The following is a 25,796-nucleotide window of genomic DNA, read 5'->3' as shown; positions in this document are numbered from 1 at the left end:
ACCGGAGTGCTGCAGTGTGGCCAGGAGCATTGTCTACGATCAGCAACACTTTAAAGTCAAGTCCTTTTTCTTCGAGGTACCGCTTGACCTCCGGAATGAAACACTTGTGGAACCAATCCAGAAATAATGCTGCCGTCACCCAAGCCTTTTTTATTTGATTGCCAGAACACAGGCTGGAGATTTTTGTTCTTGCCTTTTAGGGCACAGGCAGTTGCAGCCCTGTGGAGCAAGCCCAGCTTTACCAAATGTCCTGCCGCATTGCCACAAAACACAGTCACACGGTCTTTAGCTGCTTTGAAGCCAGGGACTTGTCTTTCTGATTTCGAAGTGTACGTGTGGTTGGGCATTTTTTTCCAGAAGAGCCCAGTCTCGTCAGCATTAAAAACTTGTTCCGGAAGCTAACCCTTTTCTTCTAGGATTTTCTTTAATTGTTTGGGGTAGGCATTTGCTGCCTCTTCATTGACAGATGCAGCTTCACCAGTAGTCTGTACATTTTTGAGGTTGAAGAGGTTCTTAAAACTGTTAGCCAACCTTGGCTGGCTTTGAATTCCTTCTCATCAGAAGGCTGTCCCTCTTCGGCGGGAGGTTTGAACAGCGCGTAGAGGCTAAGAGCCTTTTCTCGCAATGTGTTGCCATCGATAGGCACACGTTTACGGTTCATGTCTTCCAGCCATAAGTTTAATGACTTTTCAGTCTTCACTGAAGTCTTATCACACACCTGGCTCTTCATCTTAGCAGTTATTGGAGCACTTGATGACACGGCTTGATGAATTTCTCTCTCTCTCTCTCTCTCTCTCTCTCGAATCTTGATGGCACAGATGCTAGATTCGTTGCGGCCATATTTATGCGCCACGTTGCAGACCGACATACTGTCTCTCAATAAGTCCAGCACAGCCAGTTTTTCTTCCCGCGTTGGAACAGATCGCTGTTTCTTCAGTTGAGCACCAGATGAAGTAGTTGGCTTGCATTTAGGGGCCATGTTGTATGAAAAATGCAAATCTTTAACCACTAGAATCACACTCAGCACGGTAAGATGCTCATACTATGAGAGGCACGTGGGAACCGAGATCGACTGAGGGAACAGCCGATTCACGTCTCCCATCTCACGCTCACCCCGGGGCATACGCTCATTGAGTGGAATGGTGGGCAGAATCGCCCGCACTATTTACAGGTATCTTGTTATTTTTCTTTTTTTTTTAAATCAAGCACGTATAGTTGAATTTGTGTAAGTTAAATGCACGTATGATGCGACTCACCTGTATTGTCTCTGTCTTAGTAAAGCGGTATGGCTTGCATGAACAGAGGGTGCCTATAAGTGAAAATTTGACCCTGTGCATTTTTTTTTTTAATTAATAGTTCCCCCTTTTGGCAGATTTTGCAGTGAAACCCAGGATGTTTGCTCAACTCTAATGCAGATAGCATGCATTTTTGATTACCTGATAAACAGAATGCTTGTTTATGATAAAGGAAAGTGCAATTCATTGCGGAAATGCACTGCAGACAGTTTTCTGTCAATGCATCATTGCTCAGCAAATTGGTCTTCATGCTATTTGATCAGTAATTGCTAGTAGTTGTGATTAGTAGTTTTAAATGACTTTTGGACAAATTTTGTTCTGCCCAGCTCAGACCAGGAGCAAAAGCACCTTCTTTGCATGAATAACCTGCAGAATGTATCTGAAATTTTAAAATTATAATTTGTATGCCCGACTCTACTGCCAATAAATTCCCATATTCCAGAGCATTACATCAGTGATTAATGAAGTTCTTGTCCAAATTTTTGAATTGTATAGAAAGCAGAATAGAAACATTTAAAAAAGACCTCTTACAATTTCTTTTTTATTTTGGGTATTTATTGGAAATGTAGTTAGGCTCACACGCTGCAGTCTGGAGCCCCAAACAATATCATTTTTCAGAAAGCATGCCATTACCAGCACTAACTGGAAAGTTGTAGTTACAAACCTTAGACCTGGTGCTAGATTTTTAAAAAGTATTGTTCGGGCCTAACAATGCAGATATGCACCCGACAAGATTTACATAGTGCCTAATTCCTGTGTAGAGGTGATTTTTTGGGTTAGCTGGCAATTTCAGAAATTGGAACACAAATTGGTGTGGGTCAAACTGAAGCTTTTTGGAATTCTCATTTACTCTGGGGTGGGGATTGCTCGATCTCTCCTGTTGAAGCCGTTCTGCTTTGTATAGAATACATGGAGTACTGGACACCAGGTTCCAGTCTCTGCTCCAATTAATATTTAAGTATTTTTTAAAGCATAGAACAGCTTCAACTGGAGAGACTGAGAGGGACTCACCTCAGAATAGCTGGAGCAGGGACTTGAACCCAGTTCTCCCCCATCCAGGTGAATGCCCTAACCACAGGGTTGTTTGGTAAAAGGGGGTACCTCACCTCCACCACTACCATCTCCTACATTTTGTGAATGGTGCACAAATCCCCTTGTGAATCTAGCCTGAAAAATCAAAGCTTTGATAGTGGTTCGTTTTGACATTGACAGTTCTGAATGTTTTCTTTTTTCATTTTGACCAAAACGATTGCCGCAACTAACACGAATTTGTGAACTGTTTCATTTTACCTGGATCAGCTGAACAGTTTCACTCAAATTCACACTCGGGTCACCTTGCGGTCTATAGTCTGCAAAGTCTTGCCCTTTATTTTCAAAATACCTCTCATCTGATTTCTGCATTGAAGTGCTTTTCACGACCAGCAGATTCAGACAGCTGAGCTAAGCAAGATGGGTGGAGTTTACTTTTAAGCAATGGTGGGATATTGCGCACTATACAAATGTCATTTAAAACAGTTTCACAAGTGACATAGCATGCTTCTCAACAACTGGCTGTTACTGTCCTATTTATCTCTCAATCCATGTGTGATGTTATTGAGAGGCCTCCTAATGCACGAATACCAACTCAGAGTGGCCATAATTGATTATCATTCACTTGCTCTTATTGAGAAGTCAAGCTGTTTATTTCATTCCAAAGATCAATTAGGCTTATTTACAATGTTTATTATAGCAGCCAAACCTGATTGCTATAATATGAAGTCATGGGAAACGCTGAAGAATGTTGCTGATATAGTGCTTCGCTCAATAATCCGCAGCTCACACACCCAGTTTATTTCTTGGCCTCCCTCCCCACATCCACCCAAGCAATAAGTTGTTTCCAGATGGAAACATTTCTCATTGTTGGGTGAGAGCATGTGTCATTTGCACTGACAGCTTATCTAATCTGCTTCAACGCCAAATGTCAGAGTACAAATTTTTAGCTTCCCATCTTCAGGGAACTGCAGACAACCAGCAAAGACTTACAACTGATTTTCACTAGCCCAACATGATCTTTAACATAAGAATATTCAAAATTTAGCTCATTCTAGACACCAGAGGTACCTGGGAGCTAATTCACTTTCACCTGGCAATGTTACAATTTATGAAAAAGTTTAAAGGAATGTAAGAAGTCAAGAGGTGGTATGAACATCATCAATTCACTTATCAGGATGTTGCAATTGCCAATGATTACCCAAATCTAAGCCAATTTCTACATTGGCCAGGTGGGATACTCCCCCACCCTACACACCATTGAGAAGAAAGTCAAAAGCAAACACACGTGACGATTCCAACTCTCAATAATTTGCAGTACTCCCTCCCCACAACTCTCTGTATTAAAAAACACTTGCAGATATAGAAACGTGATTTTTTTTCCCCATTAAAATGGAAGAGATTGTGGGGGGATTCAACTGCTATTCTCTAGAGACAAACATCCTAGCCTTTGACTACAATGAAAAGCTGGACATTAAAGCAAATGTAATGCTTTATGAACAGTGGGCTGACCCACCTTCCTGCTGGAAAGTTCTTAAATTCAGACCGGTACAACTGCATCCCATATAAACATTTACAAGGGCCCACAGAGGTGCATGTTTAATGTCTATTAATAAAGTTAACTGACAGTCTTTTGGCTACAGATGAATATGAAATGGTAACTAACTGCTCCCAATTCCATCACGTTGCAACTTAGTCCAATAGCGGAAACTACCTAGAACCAATATTTAGCTTATTCAGAGTTTAAAGCATATGTACTAATTTCTGTATAAACTCTACAAGTACCTGTGGTTATTGAAAGATGATTAAGTGGAAGTAAGGATCATAATGAAGTAAAAATAAAGACACTAATGCTCATTCCACACTCAATAGATCCTGGGAGGCTAAAGAAAACAAAAATCACTATCTACAGTTGGCAACTCTACTTAATTGTCATAACAAACCATTGCCAAGTATTGCCTTATTATGAAATCCAGAAGTGGTTCTCAACCATGTAGCATATACAATCTAACAAAACCATAAGGAGTCATCACAAAAGAGGGCAGAGCTCATTCTGAAAGATGCTGCAGATTCTCTCAAATTAATGCCATCTTGCATTGGAAGGACCTGCAGGAATGGCCTCTCTACTTTGTGATAACAGGCATTAAAATCTTTGAAAAATATGGCATGTTTGCACATGATACAGTAAAACAATACCCACAACCTCTAACTTGTTTTGTTAGCAGGTAGTTTGTCCCCGGGAGCACTGGGTAGGTAAGTTTTATAAAAGTATGTTAGCCACCAAGGGCTAAATTTATGCCAGCAGAGGTTCCCTGGTGGCAGAAACTCCTCCAGAATTCCAGGCTAAGGATGCAACACTTGCATGCACATACACGTGTGTAACAGAGAAAGCGGAAAGGGGGGAAGAAGGGCAGTACACACCAAAAGCAGCAGCACAAGATAAGCTATTCAGTGCTGTGCCAATTTAACATGTCCTCACACCTGCTTGCTCCAGCAGAGCTCCTTTGAAGCCCACACAGGAATTAAACCTGCAAATCTCTTTCCTTTGCTCCCCCCTCTTCCCCACCACGTGGGATCCCAATAGAAGGCAGTGGGGTAGGGACAGAGGCAAGAGAAGTGACAGCTCTTTGTGCAGTCTTGGTTCAGCATTTGGCTAGAAACAGCCTATTAACAATTGGTGCTAGTGCTTCACACACCTTTGGTTTTGCTTAGAGAAAACTTTATTAGAGTCGGTATTGGAATAGTCCCAGGACACCTTTTGCCATGGTGCGTGGTTGCCAAAGTCTTGACTTAGTCCCTCTTATGCAAATTCCCTCACAATGCCTCAGATAACCATCACAATAGTGTAGTTAGTAACATTCGGCACATACACAGTGTCTTTCATCCATGGGCCTCAAAGTCCTCACAAACAATTATTAAACCTAACCAGCACCATGCGGAGCTAGATTAGCATTCTCCCCATTTTACACACGGGGCAATGAGGCACAGAGACGCCAAGTATCCTGGCCAGGCATATACAATGGAACAGAGAACTCCTGAATTCCAGCGTCCCACTCTACAACTAGACAACATGCACTCTGCAGAACACCAGATAAAAAACAGACACACTTAGCAGTTTCAAAGCACTTTACCTCTTTCCAGTAAAACATGTTTAAAATAGGAATTGCTCATGACTGGAGACTGCTTGGGCCCCGGCAACGTTCATAACCACACTTAAGTGCATTTGGAAATTCCCTGGCAGTGTTGTTGCAGGAACAGACATTTCCTGTAATTTTCGGAAGCATTTTATTCTCCTCTTGAGCCTGGTGTGAGGGGGAGGGAGGGGAGGATGCTATATTATAATTAAGCAAAATGTGAGAGAGACCCCTGAGTTTAAAATGCAAACTTCAGTTAGTCACACTTAATAGTTTTTGTTCATTGGGACAAAGAGGGATTTTTCTGCTGATACCAGAAAAGTTAATACACAGTAAATAAAGGTGACTTGTAAAACATAAGTTTATTATTTTGCTTATTTATGGTACATAAGAAAACCCTTCAAGCCTTTTAAAGTTATTATTAATACAGTAGAACGTCAGAGTTACAAACACCAGAGTTATGAACTGACCAGTCACTCACACATCACATTTGGAACCGGAAATGCACAATCAAGCAGCAACACAGACAAAAAAAAATAAAAAGAGGAAAGCAGAATTTTTCTTCTGCATTGTAAAGTTTCAAAGGCTGTATTAAGTCAACGTTCAGTTGTAAACTTTTGAAAGAACAACTTTTGAAAGAGAGTTATGAACATTTCAGAGTTACAAACAACCTCCATTCCCGAAGTGTTCATAACTCTGAGGTTCTACTGTACTATGTTCTGCTTGTATCTTGCACCAAAAATTTGGATATTTTCAGCCCTGCTGCTACTCAAAGCTTTCCCAAGCTGGTCAGTTTTTACTGTGCTGCAATCTTGTAACAAAAAGAGACAGAATCCTCCTCTCCCTTTCCGCAGCCACTAGGGTTGAATGGTGTGGCTTCAAATGTGTCACTAACTAAAAGCTGACATAAAAGACACCAAGCCTTCTAGCATGGTTCAGGGACAGCACCCTTGTAGGAATCCCAGCACCCTTTCTTCCCCTCGCAGCTAGAGCGGCACTGCCTCTTAACAATGAGCTCGGTCATCTTTTGTCTTGGTCCACGTAGGTTTAATCCTCTGCCTAGTAAGGGTCTGATATAAAGTTGGTCAGACTGTTTAGCTGGAGCAGAATGACCCAGCCTTAAGACTTATCTGCCTGATTCCACACAATCCTCCTCCCAAAAGACAATGCTTTCAAGACCTAAGTTACAGGATGTAGGACGGATTTAAGGATTTACAGCTACCCTCAAATATCCAAATTGGGAGGTCGATGGTAGTTGCCTCTTTCCCGTTATAAACCCTACATAGAATACTTAAGAGAGTCTCATTTATGTGATCCCACAGGATGTGGAGACTGGCCACATACATTCCAAAAATGTAACACTGTGGTTTATCATCTCAAAATTTTAGCATATGATTCAAAGACCTAAAATGCACAAATACAGACTAGAGTTACCAACTACTCTGCAGCTCTGAGCTCTTTATATTTCAGTAACCCCTATGTCTTAGCAGCATAGACCACACACTCATTTACAACATGGGGGCAATTACAATGCATTCAAGGTTTTTATATATAAGCAATACAATCAAATTGCATACAACTGCTCCACAAGAACCACCCTAATTGGGTAGACCAATGTAAACGGTGATTTTATATAACATCTTTACTAGGGAACAAGTTAAAAACAAAAGCCAGTGGATTGCGGAGGAATGCTAAATTAAAAACTTAAGTACAGTATTTCCAGTTTTATCCAGTACAACACCTCTTTCGCTAGTCTGTCTTATCCAGCATGACCCCGGAGAATTTAGATAATGCCTGCCCCCTTTAAGATTAGGATCGCAGGTATAGTAAAAGGGTGTTGTGATTAGCTTTCTTTAAAAAACCTTGTAGGCAAGTGTAATGATGGATGGATGTTTTGGGAGAGAGTGAATCAGAGGCAAGCCCCAGCAATGATCCAGCAAAAGAAAGTATCTTTTTCTGTGGCCACTTCAGGGAGCAAGTGGAAGGATGGTACTGAACTCTTCACCAAGTAGCCTAGAGCGCATAATGGTGGTTTTATTGTGGGAGAAAAATAGAATAACTTTTGGGGGGAGGGGTGACTTTTCAGGAATAGTTCTAAACAAAGTATCACCTTCACAAGAGAAGCAGGCCTCATTTAAAAACTGAAAAATGCATTAAACACTGTCACTGTGGTAAACGGTGGGTTAATTTCTATGATCTTTCACCCATTTGAGGAAGTGAACTAATTCTCAGAGGGCAACAAGCATTCAACTCATTCACACCAGGGCATGAGAAAAGCTACAGGGATTTTTTTTTTTTTTTTTTAAATATTAGGTCAGCTTTAATAGCTTGCTTCTTCCTCCTTGTGTTTGGAAACACAGTATTGCACGTGTCTAGTCAGCTCTCAGGAACGGCACCCAAAAATATATGTAAAAAAAGAAAAAGCAATCTTATTACCACAAGTAACGTTTCAGATAGCTATTAAATGTAAGTTACATCTTATTGTCAAACAAAGTTCAAGACACTCCACAAGTCTACCCCAAAATGAAGATTGTTCTAACTTTTTTTAAAATGAGGCGAAGGCTACATCTACACTAGAGAGCTTACAGCAGCACAGCTGTACCATTACATGATCTCTCGCGTACCTACTCTATGCCAACGGGAAAGAGTTCTCCCCCAGCATAATTAAACCACCCCCAATGAGCGGCAGTAGCTATGATGGTGGGAGAGCGCCTCCCGCTGACAGAGCGCCTCCCGCTGACAGAGCGCTGCGCACACCAGCACTTCTGTCAGTGTAACTTATGTCGGTTGGAGGTGTGTTTTTTTCACACCCCTGACCGACAAAAATGTTACCAACAAAAGTGCTAGTGTAGACAAAGCCAAAGTGTCAGGGAGAGTCCAGGGGAAGTCCTCTGTTAACAGAGCAGCTAGAGCAGTGCTACTGCAAGATGTCCCTACCAGTATGTGCCATTCTGATCTGAAGGGATATTTTTGGGTCCAGCAATTGCACTTAAGCATGTGCTTAAGCCCATCCCTATCAAGCAAAGAAATGAAGCTGGACCCTGCTTAAAATGCTGCTCCTTTTGCCCTCCCCCGTTGGTGGCTTGGGGTGGGGGGAGGCACAAAGGAGCGGCTGCCCTGGGGCCGGCAATTTAATAGGGCCCAGGCCACCACTGCCGCTACCACGACAGCAGCTGGAGCCCTGGGCCCTCTGAATCGCTACTGGAGCCCCAGGTGGCGCGGGCCAGGCAGCACAGATGGAATGGCTGCGAGACGCTGATCCCCAACCCCACCCCTTCTGCCCTGTCCCTTCCGGGAGCCGGAGCTGGCCCCCGTACCGGTAAGAGATCAATTTTACTTTCACCCCTGCAATGCAGACAGAGTCTACATGAGGGTCCTCAGATGCAAGATTAGGGGCCAAACTCCTACCATTGCCCCTTCCACCAACACACACTTACTTCTGAGAGGATAATTCAGAAAAATCAGAACTGAAAACATTTTCCAGGCAAGTTTAGCCCCATGCACATCATTTGTAGGGATACTTCTTGTTCCCCATCAGCCATTTACTTCCAATTTGTCATTTGAAGGACATCAGTAATAGAAAAATCTGTGAGTACAATGGACATACAGAGGGCTGTGACAGCACACAGCATGTACTTATTGTAATGTGCTTGGAGATGCTTATATGAAAGGTGCTAGGACCTTACTTGGTATTGCATTTAGGGTTCAAGTTTAGCAGTAGTCTCAAAGCCACTACAGTATTTAACTTGCCAGAGCACATGGCACAATGGGCAGGTCCATCAGGTAGTCAGAATGCTAAAACACAGAATTTGTATTTAATTTTTAGGGGTTTACTGTTTCCAGCCATATGACTTCTGCTTTATGTTCCCCACCTGCAACTCTCTATGGCACCATATATATATAGGCTTGCAAGGATTACATTTTTTTAATCAATAACTGTCAGTAAATGTTTATTTCACTGGGCATACACAGACAAAATATTTCCATTCTCTATCTATAAATTTCTGTTACCAAAGAAACTTAGAGTTTGATTTAATGGATATTCACTTTGTATATTGACATGTGATGTTAACCATTAAAACACAAATTGTCATAAAGCTTTAACTTTCTGAATCTTAACATCTACTGTCAGGAAACATTTGTCACGCTCTTTTACTGTCTGACCCTTCCCCCCCCCCCCCCACCAATACTTTCCCACAACTGTGAAAGTTAATAAAAAATAACTTTAAAACAAGCATTGCTATTATCCTTCAATTTAATCAAAAAAATACAAATTGAATTTCGCCAAGTCTATCTATCTATCTATCTCTCTGTAGAGTAACAGATACATAGAGTAACAGATACACATAGAAGAATGCCATAACCGTACAATTTTCCCCCCTCAGAATATCTGTCGGGCTCCCTTACTACGCTTTCAGTTTGGAAGCATTTAATATTTTCAAATGTAGTGTTTTCTAGAGCATCTGTTACCCACAGGGATTATATAATTTTGCAGCAGATAACACAATAATGTTGCCACAGAGCTTTGAAGATGCAGGGAACAACGTGGGCTATTATTCATTTACATGACATACTCATTGTCCGAAGTGCGCCTATAAGTGTCTACACATCTATAAAATATATATACACAAAAGAATTTAAAAACAAAAACATTGGATTTAATTACATTTACTCAGATTCCTCCAGCTACACAATGAATGATTTTACAGATCCCTTTAAATAGCAACTGTAGGTCAGCAGCTGTTATTTTGTTGAGCATTTGTTCTCAATGACAAATGAAATAGTACTGGACTTCATACTAGCCCAATGGAGTCCTGATCCATTGACTCCTACTCCTCGGTGCAATGCTAATACAAATAAATAATAGTTCTATGCTATAATTAGTAGTTCAATGTTTTACTTCTACAAGAACAAATAAAATAGTGAAAGAAAAAAAGTAAAACATTAACTTCCATGGAAGCAGAGTAAGGCCAATGCAAAACACTTTTGAAAAGCTCACCCTAAATTGCCAGGCCCAGCAACTTAGCAGGCAATTAGCAAATGGGGGAAGGATTGGTTGTTCACCACCAGAGAGAGGCAAGTTTTTCACTCTCTCTAAAGCTACCTCAGGTATACCTTTGTGTATTATTAACTTGATCACACATGACCTGAACATCCTGGGAAGAGTGTGCTTTTTATAAGTTAAAAAACAAAAGCAGTTTCATAAAGAAAAATCCCAGAATACCAGTGCCAACATTCATGTGTATTTATCAACATGTATATTTATGATGAAGGGAAACAAAATTTAGGACAGAAACATTTCAGAGTTAAGTCTCCAGAGGAGTTATTACAAACCTTAAGAAGATAAAGAGCTTCTTTGACAATGCAATTTTAAAAATTTGCCTAGTTGACTTGCTCAGAAGGTATTTACGATAAGCCAGTTACATTTCAGTCAGACTTTTCTTGAGTTTCACAAAAGGTGGGAGTATTTTACATCTTTTTAAAAAGATTTCTAGTTTCACTCTAAGAAGCTGATAGGCACATATGAGCTGCATATATCTTTTGTTATATCTCCAGTCTCTACTTCCTAGAGACTGATCCTGGAATATCAGGTATACCACAAGTGGTCATTCTAATCACTTCTTCCATCTGGAGAATGAGGCTAAAATAGGAAAAATCAAGGAAGAAAACCTATGAAAAAAGAAACCAGAAAGTTCTCTGAGAAATGGATGACTTGTTGCTTAATCAAGAGGCTAGAATGGAAATAAGCAGCTTACAAAAGCTTCATGCTGTACTAATAAGTTTTCAGAAGTGACTTAAAAATAGGTCAGTCCAATTTATGGCTGATACTTTGTTCTTTGGCGACTATGAACTCAGAATGATGTCAGTCTCCTGTTCAAACATGCCACATGTAGCAGCATATAGCTTTCCTGAGAGCCTCTTTCAACCTTAACACTGCTGCCAGATGCTTAGCTCATACTAAGCTGACTCAGGCATGCCACCTCAGTTTCGAGGGAGTTACGCTGGCTTCCTCTCAAATATTGCGCAGAGGGGTTGGTGGGGGTTTTTTGGTAGTGCTTTATTGACTTAAACCTAAACTGCTAGTCTAGAGCACCTAGGAAGCAGGTGCTTCCAGTTGTTTTTAACCTTTATGGCCTGATCTAGCAAAATCCTGAATGAGTTTTGAAGGCACACAGCATCTCACAGGATTAGGCCCTTAGTTTGCAGACGCTTTGCATACAGGCCCCCCCCCAAAAAAAAGAAAAGAAAAAGAGGCAAACTCAGTTGATTATATAATGTTTTTAAACCAAAACACAAATTTAGTTTTTCTATCTCTATTGTTTCAGACACAGATCTTGCCCAGGTTCTTGTAAAGTACTTAGGGGATTCTGGCATAAGGGATGGTTTACGAGGCTGCAAGTATATTGTGAAGTTCGGATTTAACAGTTAAACTTTTTCCATTGACTTCAATGGGCTTTAGATCAGGCCACCAATGACCAGACTCCCAATGGCCTCAGTGGGCTTAGGATCAGGCCCTAAGGCAGAAAAATACTGTGGGTATCTGGCCAGTTACAAGGAGAGTAGCAATTTTTTGGGGGGCGGTGAGAAGGCAGGGAAGCAGGGGGAATTATCTATTGCTGTAGGCATCTTAACAAAAAGAGATTTATTTATTTCTAATGACAAAAGAAGCAGAGACTCCCAACACTGAAACATACATGAGGGTGTAAAGCAGGGATCGGCAACCTTTGGCATGTGGCCCGTCAGGGAAATCCGCCTGCGGGCTGGGACGGTTTGTTTACCTGAAGCGTCCACAGTTTTGGGCGATCACAGCTCTCACTGGCCGCAGTTCGTCGTTCCAGGCCAATGAGGGCTGCAGGAAGCGGTGCCCAGCATATTCCTCGGCCCACGCCGCTTCCCGCGGCCTCCATTGGCCTGGAACAGCGAACCACTTTTGGCCAGTGGACACTGCCGGTAAACAAACCGTCCCGGCCCGCAGGCGGATTTCCCTGATGGTCCGTGTGCCAAAGGTTTCCGATCCCTAGTGTAAAGGAAAGTGCAATAGAACAGTCTACTAAACACCTTGTCCAGGGTCCACACTAGTAATGAAGTGATGCTAGTCCAGGTTTTTCTGACCAGTGGCGACATGAAATGTTTGTTTTTCCTGACACGATGTCATAAATCCATACCATAGACTACTCTGTGGTGCAATGCTATAGCATGGGTTCCTTAGCACGCAATTGGAGGGGAAAATAGCCCTTCCCACTATACGCGGAAAACTCCAGGCTAGATCAGGGCTGTTTCCAGCACCAGTGTCAGCTGCAGCATAGATAAGATTTAAGTTCTCTCTTTCATTGGTAGAGTAGTCAATGAAAAACTGTGGTCCTGCTAAACTACATTATAACTAGGACTGCCCGGGGGGGAAAAAAGTGGTATTTTCTCTGAAAAAAAATCTCACACAAAAGTGAATTGACAAATATTTGTTTCTTCTGAAAAACTGACCAGCTCCAACAATAGCAGAATACACAAAAATGAAAACTAGCCATACAGAATAGAGGGAAACCAAGACCCAATAACCTGGCTCTTCCAAACTAATAATGTTTCATTTTTTCCCTGTTTCAAGGCTTCATTATACAGTATCAACAAACCAAATGGCAAGACAGATTTTCCAAGGGCAAGTACATGGGAGCAAAAAAAAAAAAAAAAAAAAAAAAAAAAGAAAGAAAGAAAGAAAAAAAGGTATGCCTTTTAAATTGTTACAGGAAAGATAAGTACCCTGGAAGTAGTTGGCCAAGATCCAGTGAATAAAATATCAGCTAGACAGCTCTCCATCTATTCAGATATCTTCCTGGGCTTTTCTGCTGGGAATTTTGCAGAGGATGGAAAGTCCAAGATTGCTGTCCCCAGCAGTGACTGTCAGCTGGTTGTGGGGAAAGAAAAATGGTGTTACACTGGGAGAACCAGTCTCTCCCTATAAATGCCAGATGCCTTTTGGATGGGAAAGTCTAGGTGAGGAGGTCCTCTTGGAAATGAGAGGTTGTCTCCTCAGCTCAGCTCTCCCCCGACTCAGAGGTTGGAAGCCTAGGTGACATATTTGTGGAATGGGTCAAGATATGCAGGAGGGAAGGGAGAGTCATTTTCCCCTCAGCCACAATTCCAGCAAAGCTCACTGTCTGGTTTCCCTGGGAAGAGGTGCAGAAAGAGCAGGTTTTTCCCTTCAGGCTTCTTTTCTTGTTTGTCCACCATACTGGGACTGAGAAGCAACATGCCAGGGCACATGCTGCTGGAAGCCAAGAATTAAATGACCCAAACACCACAAGCTGAATGTCTGGCACACATCCAGCCAAATTAAAGCCCAATTGCATCAGAAATGTAAGATTTTGGTTTGTTTTTAAGTTCAGAGAAAAAACACTTTTCAATCCAGAGGGAGGTCTCGCTAACCCACCTGCAGCTGTGGATGCAGAACAAAATTAGACGGCTCTTCAGCAAGATAAGGGAAAAGTATGTGTTTTTTTTTAAAACATGGGCAAAAGTATATTCCTGAGCCAGCAATTGATAGGTCTGAGTCTGCCCCACAGAGCTGCAAGCAGGTAGAAGACCCATAGCAGCTATACTATGCTGACTTTTTATTAAATCAGTAGTTATTTATTTGTACCATCATCCAGATCAAGAGCGAGGACTTTCCCTGCAATTGCTGCTCCTGAGAATTACTTAAGAGATCTACATCAAAAAAATAATACAGTTGTAAAGTCAAGCATTCAGAAGTTAGGCCATGGCACAGTTTAAGGTTCTCCATACAACCTTAATTCAGTCCCCTTGTGCATATGCATTATGATAGGAAAAGTAGTAGGTGATCATGTAATTAAACTAAGAACCCTGCCCAATTCAGTGCATGGGTGGTTATGCAACCAAGGACCCATCTGCTCTGCACTCACATTAAAGATACCATGGTATCAACTGAGCCATACAAGATAAGAGATGCTAAAGTTCCAAAGCCCTAGTAATTTCCATGACATTTGCATTATTTGGCAGTCTGTTTTTAGTACTTGAGAAAGTGATCTGCTTTAGAGACTAGCACTTTTACCAGTTATAAATCTAAACAAACAGCCAAAGCTTTTGCAATTGACGGGAATATAGAGCAAAACAAATGAGACCACAGAGTACCATACAAAAAGCTTCATTAAGGTAATGTTGAATCGCAGATGCACCTGTATGATTCTGAGTAACTCTTTCACAAACAGAGTTAACAAAAACAAAAAACAAAACAACAACAAAAAAGGGCAGTCGGAAAGACAGGAAATTCAGAGCCAAGGTTCATTCAATTCACCAAGCCTCTGAAGGTCTGAAAAGTCGGCTTAACTATCTCAGTTCTGCCCACCGAAATGCCATCCTATCAGAGGATTACAAAACGAAAAACAACCCACTCCCCAAACAGAATCTATGCACCACAAAAATATATGATATTAACAGCAACCCAAAAGAGATGAGATCATGTGCAACAGAAGCAAGTTCTCACAAGCTACTTTTTGGAGACTGGTAGTAAATTTGCCCTTTACCGGTTTGGTGCCCCATGTGACATTGCTATCAGACTGTCTCAAAAGCTGGCTCTGTAACAACCAGATATCACAAGACTGGATTTGGCTAAGGACACGTTCACTTTTTGCAACAACAGACTGGAAGAAGGACTGATGGAAAGACAAGAATTAACCGCATGAACTGTGGTTGATGTTTTTTTAAAAAAAGATGTTGAACATAAATCTTTTAGAAGTTCATGCATGTAAATTGTTGGGAGTTTTCCCAACTTTTGCTAAAGTTTCCCTTTGTTAACTAATGGAGAGTGGTAAAAATAGTCACTGTACCATTGAAAAAAACCCCACACTTCTTTTGGATGTTTAATCATCCAGTTGTTTTGCAATTAAAGGTGGTAAGGGAAAAAACAAGATTGAGATCACTGGCCAATCTAAAAGAATTATTTCATTAGCTAATGACATCACCATTATCTCAAAGTTTTCTGTCACAGTTAGGTATAAAAGAGGTCATTAAATCTGCAGTCAGGTCTGTTTCTAATCTTTAGCATTCAGCACTCAGACTTAACACTCACTTTCCTCTGGCTCTTTCCCCTCACAGTACAAGCATACTGTCATCTCAAAATCAGATCTTCAAAATCTCACCTGCCTTTCCAGCTACTGCCCCATTTCCCTTACACTTCTAAGCTCACTGAATATGTTGTTTCTCCAATCTCTAGTTCCATCCAAGACCCGCTCCCATCTGGTTTTCACCCCTAACAGTCCACTGAAAACGTCTCTCAAAGTTTTGAGCTACCTCTTCCTAGCCAAAGATCTGAACTAGTGCATCATCCTCTTTGACTAAAGTTGTCAGGCACCAGTGATGCAGATGACCATGCTCCTCTTCTTGAAATCTTGTCCTCCTTTGACTTCTGTGACTCTATCCTCTCTTAGTTCTGCTCCTACTTCTCTAACTGCTCCTTCTGTGTGTCCTTTGAAGAATCCTTTTTAATCCCCTTCCAACTTTTGGGGGCAGGAGGGGTTGGGGGAGGAGGGTTCCATAATGCTTTGTCCCTTGATCCCCCTTTTCTCCCTGTACACCTTACCACTGGGTAATCTCATCCGCAAACACAAATTCAGCTACCATCTCTGTACGGAAGACCCACAGCTCTGCAAAGCCCTTCCCACCTGCTTTCTTGTAATTTGGACATCAGCTCAACTCAAAACTCCCTCTAGGTCCTCACAGCCAGGCTATGTCAATCTTGACAATTCTTTCTGCATCACATATCTACAATATGGCCTTTCCTATCCATCCACACATCTAAAAACCTCTTGTCCAGGCTCTCATCAACTCACATCTTTAATTACTGCAACAATCTTTTCTCTGTCCTTGACAAATACAATCCATATCCATCAGAATGCAGTTGCAAAGATCATTTTCCTAGCTGTCACTTGGATTATATCACCCCTGATTTTGCATACCTTTATTGGTGTCCCCTTCTTTATCACATTAAAAGTAAGCTGATTGTCTTCACTTTCAATGCTCTTCCTGGCCTACCCCCACTCTACCCACCATCTTTCATTCACTATTAAGATATCAGCTCCTGCCTCCAAAATCGGCCAATGATGTCAGCCTTCATCATTCACTTGTTACATTTTCAAATGAGCACCTTCTAATTTCTCTCATGCTGGAGGCGCTCCTTGCAACTATCCACAGAGCTACCTCCTCCTCCTCCAAAATCTCTACCTAAAACCCTCCTTTGCCACGAGGCCTACAAAAACGAGACAATGGTTAGGCTCCTGGTATGCAAAGACCACTACTTATCATGCTGACCAATACGGTCTCATTGTTTCCCCCTACTCCCCTGTCGGTATCCCCGTTATCTCATACTTAAGACCACAAGCTCTTTGGAACAAGAACCATCTTTGTTCTGTGTTTCTACAGCAATTAGCACAGTGGTGGGTCCTGTTCCAGGGCTAGGGCTCATAGGTGCTAAATTAATAGACACATAATACGGAAAAGGAACATATAGAAAATACACATTTAAAAAACCAACAACTTGTAACATCAGCTTTAGAGGCCAAAGCCAGTAATATCTATACCCCCCAAACACAATCATCCGAACAGTTATTTAACGCTTTGGGAGTTCTACCAAATATTAATGCTATATTTAGCTCAGGTCCATTTTGAAAGGATTGGTTTTATGATACTAGGGGTTTTCATCATAGCCATTTACAACATACTAGTCTAGAAGCCCCACTTCCAACAAATTTCCAGCCCCACACATTTATTCAAACCGATTTTCAAAACACAGCAAATTTTAAAAGACAAATTTCAGTCCCACTGATTTTAGAAGTGACACGCAAAAAACAAAAAACAAAAACAAAAAAACCTTTAAAAAATAATAAATAATAATAATAAAGTGTGGTGTGTATATAAACTAGGCCTAGAAACTTTATTTTATCCCCTTCAAAAGACAGGGAAACAAGATGGGGTATTTTTTAAAACATAACTAGAAATATCAGGAATGACAAGTCTGTTCTTCCCTGGTTTTGCTGGAGAACTTCTTAAGAGTGGAGGGGTTCCTCAGGAGAGGTATATTGTGAGTCTCCATGCCTGAGAAGGAGCACGTGTGTTGCATTGCATTTAACAAAAACATCCCCCCCCCCCCAAGTGTTAATTATGCCTTGGAGTGGAAGGAGGCCTGGTCTACACACAGTTTTTGTACCAGTATAATTGTGTCGGGGCGGCGGGGGGGGGGGGGGGGGGACGGGGACCGGACACACGACTGGCTTGATTTTTAAATAATATGCAGTTATACCGGTGTACATGTGCCTCTAATGATGTAGCTTATTTCTGTATGGGAAGGGGAATAAGCTATACCAGTATAAGCATAGTTACACCACTGCAACTACATTCACGCTAAAGGGTGGGGTTTGTACTGCATTAACTATACCCGTATAATTAAAGTGGTACAACCTGTGTGTTTACACAAGGCCCAAGTGGTAACAAAAAAACAAAAAAAACCCCAAAGGAGCCTTTCCATTTCAAAAGCGGCGGTGGTAGGGTGGGTGCTTTTTACATGGACTTTCTTGCGGTGATTACCTCAAACTATTTTGCCAGGGGTGGAGTGTAGACAAGATTCTTTCTAACCTGATAGATCTCCCTTTCCCTCCCCCACCCCGCCCTGGATCTGTGGGATACCAGGAACATACATGGAGGCCCTGCACCAAACTTTGGTCACTTGCAGCACCCCCTCCATTCTCCAAGGTACATATCTGGCCCCTTTTACCACAGTATCAGAGCATCTCACAGTCTTTAATGCATTTATCCTCAACTCCCCTGGTGAGGTATGGAAGTGCTGTTATCCCCATTTGACATTTGGAAAACTGAGGTACAGAGAGAATAAGTGACTAGCCCAAGGTCACACTGGAAGTCTGTGGCACTGAACCCAGGTCTCTCAAGTCACAGGCTCTGTCCCCCCCCCCCCCCCCCAGCACAGATCCATTGGAGTCATGATACCAGGGATTACCATCTGGAGGCACAGTTTCCAGGGAACCACATGGTGGGGAAAAGCTTATGTAGTCTTGGGCTGTATTATCTTTCCATAGGACTTAGGAGGGAGTGGTGAAAGAGACCCAGCCTGCACTGACTACGGAGGGCTGGGTGGTGACTGAGTGATAGTGTCATGAAACAAGAGTCCCCGTTTCACCTGAAGGAAGGGAGTAGGCAGACCATCCATCCTGATTAAGCTGAGGAGTCCTGTTTTTCTATCTTTTTTCCGTTGTCTGTTACCGAGACAAAACTGAACATAATTTTATCTGGTCACATGCATGGAAGACGCCCTTTTGAAGAGTGCCCTGCTCCCGTGGGCAGGACCACACACACACACACACACGGTCCTGCTGGTAAGGCGCTCTTCAAAATGGCATCCTCTGTGTGGTGTGACCTCACACGCAGCATTGAAATCAATGGGAGTTTTCCCACTTTGAGATTGGAAGAGACCCTTTAAGTGTCATAAAGCTGAAAAGACACAATCCTTTTAAAAAAAGAAAAAACCCACAGGGAAAGTAACAAAGTCAAAGCAAATCAGGTGCGAAGAGGAGCCATTAAGTGCTAAAATGCAGCAAGGAGAATGTTTCCGTTTACCAAGTTCTCTGAACCATGGTCAGTTTCCATTGTTAATCAGAAAAATCTGCTAAGGAAAGCAAGTTACTACACAGTGATTGAAACTTTTTAACAATAACAAATACCTAGAAATGTTGATCTTCACAGAGCTTTACAAATATCAGTCAGTCACTTGGTGGCTGTGTGAAGTATTTCTTGTCCCATTTTTTCACTGAGGCGGCATCTGGAGACCAAAGGTAAGCAACTTATTCTAGGGCACAGAGACTGTGTCAGAATCAATAGCAAAATCTAATCTAGACTGGGGGCGTCTTCCATGAATAGGTGTGTCTGAAGGGTTTGGATTCTTTTTATTCTTTACAAAATATAACAAACAACAAACAAACAAACAAGGTTTTAAACACTACTGAGCATCTAATGAAGATGCGTTGTGCAGGGGGTTGGACTGGATGATCATAATGGTCCCTTCTGACCTAAATAAAAAAAAAAATAAAAAAAAAATCTATGAAATGTTTTTTACAAGATGGTGTTAAATCCGGTCTACAGTAGGTGCTAAAAGATGCTTAAAATTTTGTTAGCAAAAGTGTGTGTGTATATGTGCGTGTGTATATATCTACACACAGAAGTTGCAGAGGTTTAAACTTAAATTGGTTTTAAAAGGATTTAATTAAACTGTTGCAAATCCCTGCCTGGGCACTGTTCAACTGGTTTAAACCTGTAGCTGTTTATCTTGCTCTGCAGAGCACACCTTTTGTTAAACCAGTGCAACTTTATGTATAAGTCAGGCTCTAGTAAAAAGAAAAGGAGTACTTGTGGCACCTTACAGACTAACAAATTTATTAGAGCATAAGCTTTCGGGAGCTACAGCTCACTTCAATGTGATGAAGCTTAGTGTAAGCTTATGCTCAAATAAATTGGTTAGTCTCCAAGGTGCCACAAGTACTCCTTTTCTTTTTACTAGTTAATCAATTTGTTTTAACACCTTGATGTCTAACAGTACCTCATCTAACCTACCTTGGGCCTACTATTTTCAGGAAAGAATTTTCCCAGTGTCCTGTGTGGTAAACCTAGTTTCAAAAAACTCGCACACTTTCTCAGAAATACTGTTGTTATCCTTAACTGCTCCTTTGTGGTCCAGTGCAACTGTTGTTTCTCTAATCTTTGTATACTTATAAAAACACTAGCATGAAATTCTTTATCTTTAACTTTTTCGTCTCCTACACTTCCATTTCACCTGCCGTGGTTGAATTATGCTCCTTTCTATTTGCTCCGCTGGGTTTGGATTTCCATTTTCCGAGGCATACTCATTTGTCATGAATAACCCCTTGGATGTTGCTATTTAACCATAATGTTCCCCCCCACCCTTGCCTTCCTGCTTCCTTTTCTTGATAAGTGGTATGCACACCTTCTGTAACGCTTATGGTTTGTTTAAGTAGCTTCCATGCTGAGACTAAGGATTTTAATTTCCTCACTTTTGACTTCTGAATCTCTTCCCAACCTCATACGTTCAAAATAGAATTGTACTGCACTGTCACCAGAATAGCTCCATCTTTATTTGTGGAGTTTAATGCATTTGATATCAGGGACCCCTTACCAAGAAGCCTTCCTCTGTAATGGAAATTGCTTTAGCTAGTAGACCCTGACATTCCATTAATTAGAAAGGATATTCTACTGCAGGGTGACTAGATGTGCATAGTCTGGCAGTGGTGAAAGAGTAAAGAAAAGAGATTGAACAGTCCATGCTGCTAAAAAAGAAGAGAGTCAAGGCCCCCATTACACAACTAACTACATTTGTAATGAAGATGTGTTAAAATTCCTAACCAAGCTGTCATGCAGGAGCCCTAGGTAAGGTTCTGACTATACGGCAAGTTACAAGCAGGTCATGAGACAATGGTTTTGAAATTGGGTAGTTTATAAATTACTAGGTTAGTATGTTGAGCCCTGTGTGCACAGTGGTGGAGAGGTAAACTAACAGCAAAATATGCAAAACAATCTCATGAGGATCAGTATGGCAGGTGTAGAGACTTGCCTCTATTCTGAGCATAGATGTGGAAAAATCACCATGGCAGATTTTTCTTACTCTTGTAGCTTGTTAAACCATTCTTGAATGGCATTAAACTTCCCCTATGTTACAGCTTTTCTGTTGTAAGAAAAGCCTTAATTAAATGAATTGGTTGTAATCACTTCCCAACCTTGCCTAAAACAGTATGCAACTAAATAGCAGAAGAAACAGTGAACTGTGACCCCTCTCCCAGCTTATTCATATGGACTTTGAAGCCAATTTGGAAGGTGACCTGAAAAGGGAGGGGGAGGGAAGGAAGGAAGAGCAGATTTGTGCCACTTTTTTTGCTTCATTTTGATTTATAGAAGGTTTGAAAGTTTGTGTGTCTGTGTGTTTCCCCCCCATCCCCACATTTTACTCCTAAAAATTAGTATGTTTTTTTGCTGAAGCTGTCAGTTGGAGGCCCCAGAGATATGACATGAGGGCACTGTCATTCCTAACTGAAGAAACTATTTGTTAATCATAGGAATTAAATAGTGCAACCCTCCCCCCTTTTTTTTAAATGGTCTGTGTAAAAATCACTTCTCTTAATTGGCTGGGGGTATTTGGTTGGTATTTGTGGCATCATAAGCCTGTGATGATGTCCATAATCTTTCAGGAAATCAGGATAGATAAAACATGAATTTTTTAATGGGGAAAACCCACAATCTTTCAGGCTGTCTTTTATACATCATAATGAAACAAGATTCCAAACCATTTGAAACCACCTCTTAGTTCTTGTGCAGGTTAAACACAGTGTTCTTTAAATCATTCAGATGCTCTTCCTCTTTCCCTCCCCTGAAGCAGGAATTACCAGTCACACTAGACAAGGTGGGAAGAGACTGGGGTTTTCCCTACACTTTCATCTATGAAAATCTTCACACTTTATTTCCCTACCATCTCTTCTTTGTAGCATTTGTAATGTCACTTCTCCTCCATCATGTAGCATCTTTAACTGCTGTTGTAACCTACAGTTTGTGTCACCTGGTAGGTGTGCTGAGCACTGACAAAACCTGATTGCTATCCCAGGAGGAGGATAGAGACATTCTTGCATACATACATACATACAGGTTTTGCAGATAGGGAAATGAGAGCCCAGAATTAGGTGTGTGCAGTAACATGGCATGAATTATTGATTAATCTGCGTCACTTCTCTTGTACAGGGATCCCTATTTAAAGAGACATGTCCAGTTTTTTTTAAAAAAGTCTGAGGTTTTTCATCAGTTGTTGCAAAGTAACACTTACGATTACTATCCGTTTAGAAAAATCCGTTTCGGTTGTGGTTACTGTGTGCATTGACAGTGCAATGTTTCTAGTCCGTTTCTCCTGTCTGTCCAGTCTGTTTCCCCTCTTGTCCGTGAGCCTTTCCTACACTGAAATAGTTATCTGACAGTCCCTCGTATTTTTTTAAACATTTGTTTAAAATAGAATTGAATATAGTACAGAATAAACCGCATATAGCCTTTTCAGCTGCACTGTTATGACTTTTGGGGTGGGGGAGAGGGTGATCAGCACAAGCAACTTCTTTTCCCCTGGGTTTAGTAGGCTTATTCCTCAGGCTAGAGAGGTACCGTAAATTTTCCAAGTCCTTCTTATGTCTCTGTCTTCTGCCTGTGTGAGGTGGCACTCTGTCCAACACACACACAAGCTTCTAAATAATTTAGTTATGATGTCGTCGTTGTTTCTGCATCTCCACACTGGGATGTCATAGTAGCTAGGGGTGACAGATTCTCAATTGGCGTAAATTGATGTAGTCACTTGATATTTTTTTTTTAAATGGAGCTCTGCCTGTTTACACTAGCTGAAGATCTGGCCCCGTATGAGCAAATGTTAAGTAAAATCTTAGGTGTGGTTTCTTTTTTGGGGGGAGGGGCGGGGATTCTTTTGTGTGTCTGGTTCTCTATAGGGAAAGGGAATGGAGAAGGAACCTGCTTTGTGCAGTGTGTGGAGTTTTTTTGTTTAGGTGGGGGGTTTTTATTGGCATCTTCCAAGTCCTTTCAAAACAGTGATCTATCACCACAGATGGAGTATAGGTTTTTGTTGTTGTTGGTTTGTTTTTTTTTTACCTTTTTAAATTTATTTAAAGTCAATTTAAATCATCCAGCCTGCTTCTAAAGCTTGGAAGTATGTCCTCCATGTAAGTTCCACTTCACCCATCTTCTTTCCCTCCCACACCAGCTTTATTTTTTGTGTAAAACCTGACAGGTGTGGTGTGAGCACAATAGCAGGAACCAGAAACTCCTGTATTTTAGGCCTGATCTACACTAGAGCCTCATCAAATTGGTTAGTCTCTAAGGTGCCACAAGTACTCCTTTCTTTTTGCGAATACAGACTAACACGGCTGTTACTCTAAAACCTGATTAACTAGTAGTAAGTCACCGTATCCACAGGATCTACAGCCAAGAGTTATGAGGGAAGTAAAAAATGAAGTGACTGAGCTGAGAAAAATATGCACTCTCTCCTTAAAATCAGGTACTTCAGAAGGATTGGAGAGAACATGTTGTACCTATATTTGCAAACGTACGAAAAGTAATCCAGAGAAGTAAGTCAGTGAGCCCTACTTTAGTACCAAGTGAACTTGCTGAAATAACTAAAAGTAGAATTATAGAACATTTAGAACATGATAAATCGAAACCACTTTGGCAAAGGAAAATCATGCCCCTCTAACATATTAGATTTTGAGTACGTCAACAAGTGTCTAAAAAACTATTTGATGGGATTTATTTGGACTTTCCAAAAAAATCTGACAGAGTCCCTAACAAAAGGCTATAGAACGAACCTAAATCATGGAGCTAGAGATAAAATATCACCACAGATTAGAGACAAAGAGACAAGACAAAGTAGTTAACTTGGCAAAAATGTTAACAGCAGGGTTAATGTTTTTGCCACATACTTCTGTTTTAGACCAGTGTTGGTTAACATTTATTAATGACCTGGAAAAGGGGACAAGCAGTGAGGTGGCAAAGTTTGCTAGTGACAAAATTTAGATTAGACAAGGCTACTGCGAGGAACTTCAAAGGTTCCTATCCAACCTAGGTAAATGGGCAGCATAATACAGATTGAAATCAGTGTTTACAAAAGCAAGGTTGGAAGGAATAATTTGAATGACCAGTTTCTAAACTGTGGCTGCTCATGGAAAAGAGATCCAGGCATCATTGTGGAACTGCTCAATGAAAAATGTCTAATCAAATGCAGCAGCATTCAAAAACCAAATGCTAAGATTAAAAAAAAACAACCCACCACACACACACCCTGAAAATATTATGCCACTGTATTATCAATGGCATAGCCTCACCTGGAGTACTGTGTTCAGTTCTGGTTTCTCTCGCGCACAATATTTGATAGATAAATATTACGTCTCTGGCTATAGCTATATCTAATAATATTTTAGTCTGTCTCTGACCATATTTTTTAATATGGTCAGAGTCAGGTAAGAAAAGTTGTTACAGGTATGGAAAGACTTCAATATGAAGAGAGACTAAAAAGACTAGTACCATTTTGTTTGGTGAGGGGACACGTTAGAGGTATACAAAACAATGGTAAGGACAAGGTAAAGTCAATCACTCCTATTTACCTATTCTCAAAATGCACGGACACAGGGAGATTGAATGAAAATGAAAAGTCAAATCAAGTCGGATCTAAAAAAGAAAGACTTTTAGTTGTCCTCTCTGCGGTTTCTTGCACATTCTTCTGAAGCATCAGGTGCTGGCCACACTCACAAATAAGATACTAAATTAGAGTGACTAGATCCAGTACAGCAATTTCTGTGTTTCTACCTATGGAATCACCAACACCATTTCCTAAATGTTCCTTTGAGACCCCATATCCAAGTGCTGTCTGAATCTCGGCCCAACCCTGCTCAGCTTGTGAAATGTGAAGAAAACACAGCCCAAAAGGATAGGTCTGCAAGACGTTTAAAAAAAGTTTAAATAAACTAATATTAAACAGTTTCCTGTAACGTGCTGTCCCTAGATCTATTTAGACTATGGTTTTATATAGCACTCATTCAAAATATTCCAACATGCTTTACATATGGTAAGCAAAGAAGAAAATGCCAGTAATTTTAACTAAGGCAGTGGAACTGAAATTCATCCTCATGTGAAGACTATTTGTAATTTCTTAACTCTTGGGAGACCAAGAGATTTAAAATGGATTACAGAACGCTTCAGACTTTAAAAAGCAGCCAGTTCAATCCAGTCCTGGTGTGTAGTGACCAATAATAGCTGCCATTAGACGGAATATGTGAAATGAATTTGTTGTTTCAGTCTCATTTCTAGCAGACATGTCCAATCACAAAGCCACAACTGCAACTATTGGCTGTCTCAGCAGAGAGGCAAGCATTGAATAGGTTTGGAGAGGGGAAACCTTTCATGCCTTGATGGTCCCTCCAGGACAGACTAGAGACAAAGCAGGACAGACTGTCAGCTGGTGCACTGAAATTAAGTTAATTTACCTCAGCTGAAAATCTTGCCCACTTATCTTTGGGCAGCAATAGAAGAGCAGGCTGGCTGGAGATCAGAACAGAGAGGGAGAGAGAATGGTTTGAGGAATATTTATTTTAACATCTAGAGAAGTTTTATACTTTGATATTTTGCTTATAAGGCATCAATCAAAATTTTTCTGTTTTGCGTGTTTAGATTAAAGCTGTTTGGAGCAGTGACCATTTCTTCTTATGTGTTTGTACATCAC

At 41.0% G+C, this 25,796-nt stretch overlaps 1 protein-coding gene across 1 annotated transcript in view; it reads right to left on the bottom strand.

Moving 5' to 3' along the window:
* The window catches only part of DUSP16 (dual specificity phosphatase 16), an 88,952-nt gene that overhangs the window by 46,953 nt on the left and 16,203 nt on the right, over positions 1–25,796 (bottom strand). The gene's annotated exons all lie outside the window — the stretch shown is intronic.

This window comes from Natator depressus, chromosome 1 (genome assembly GCF_965152275.1).
Source record: "Natator depressus isolate rNatDep1 chromosome 1, rNatDep2.hap1, whole genome shotgun sequence".
Classification (NCBI taxonomy): Eukaryota; Metazoa; Chordata; order Testudines; family Cheloniidae; genus Natator; species Natator depressus.
Note: the sequence above shows the minus strand (reverse complement) of the source record. Positions and strands in the feature narration are given on the sequence as shown.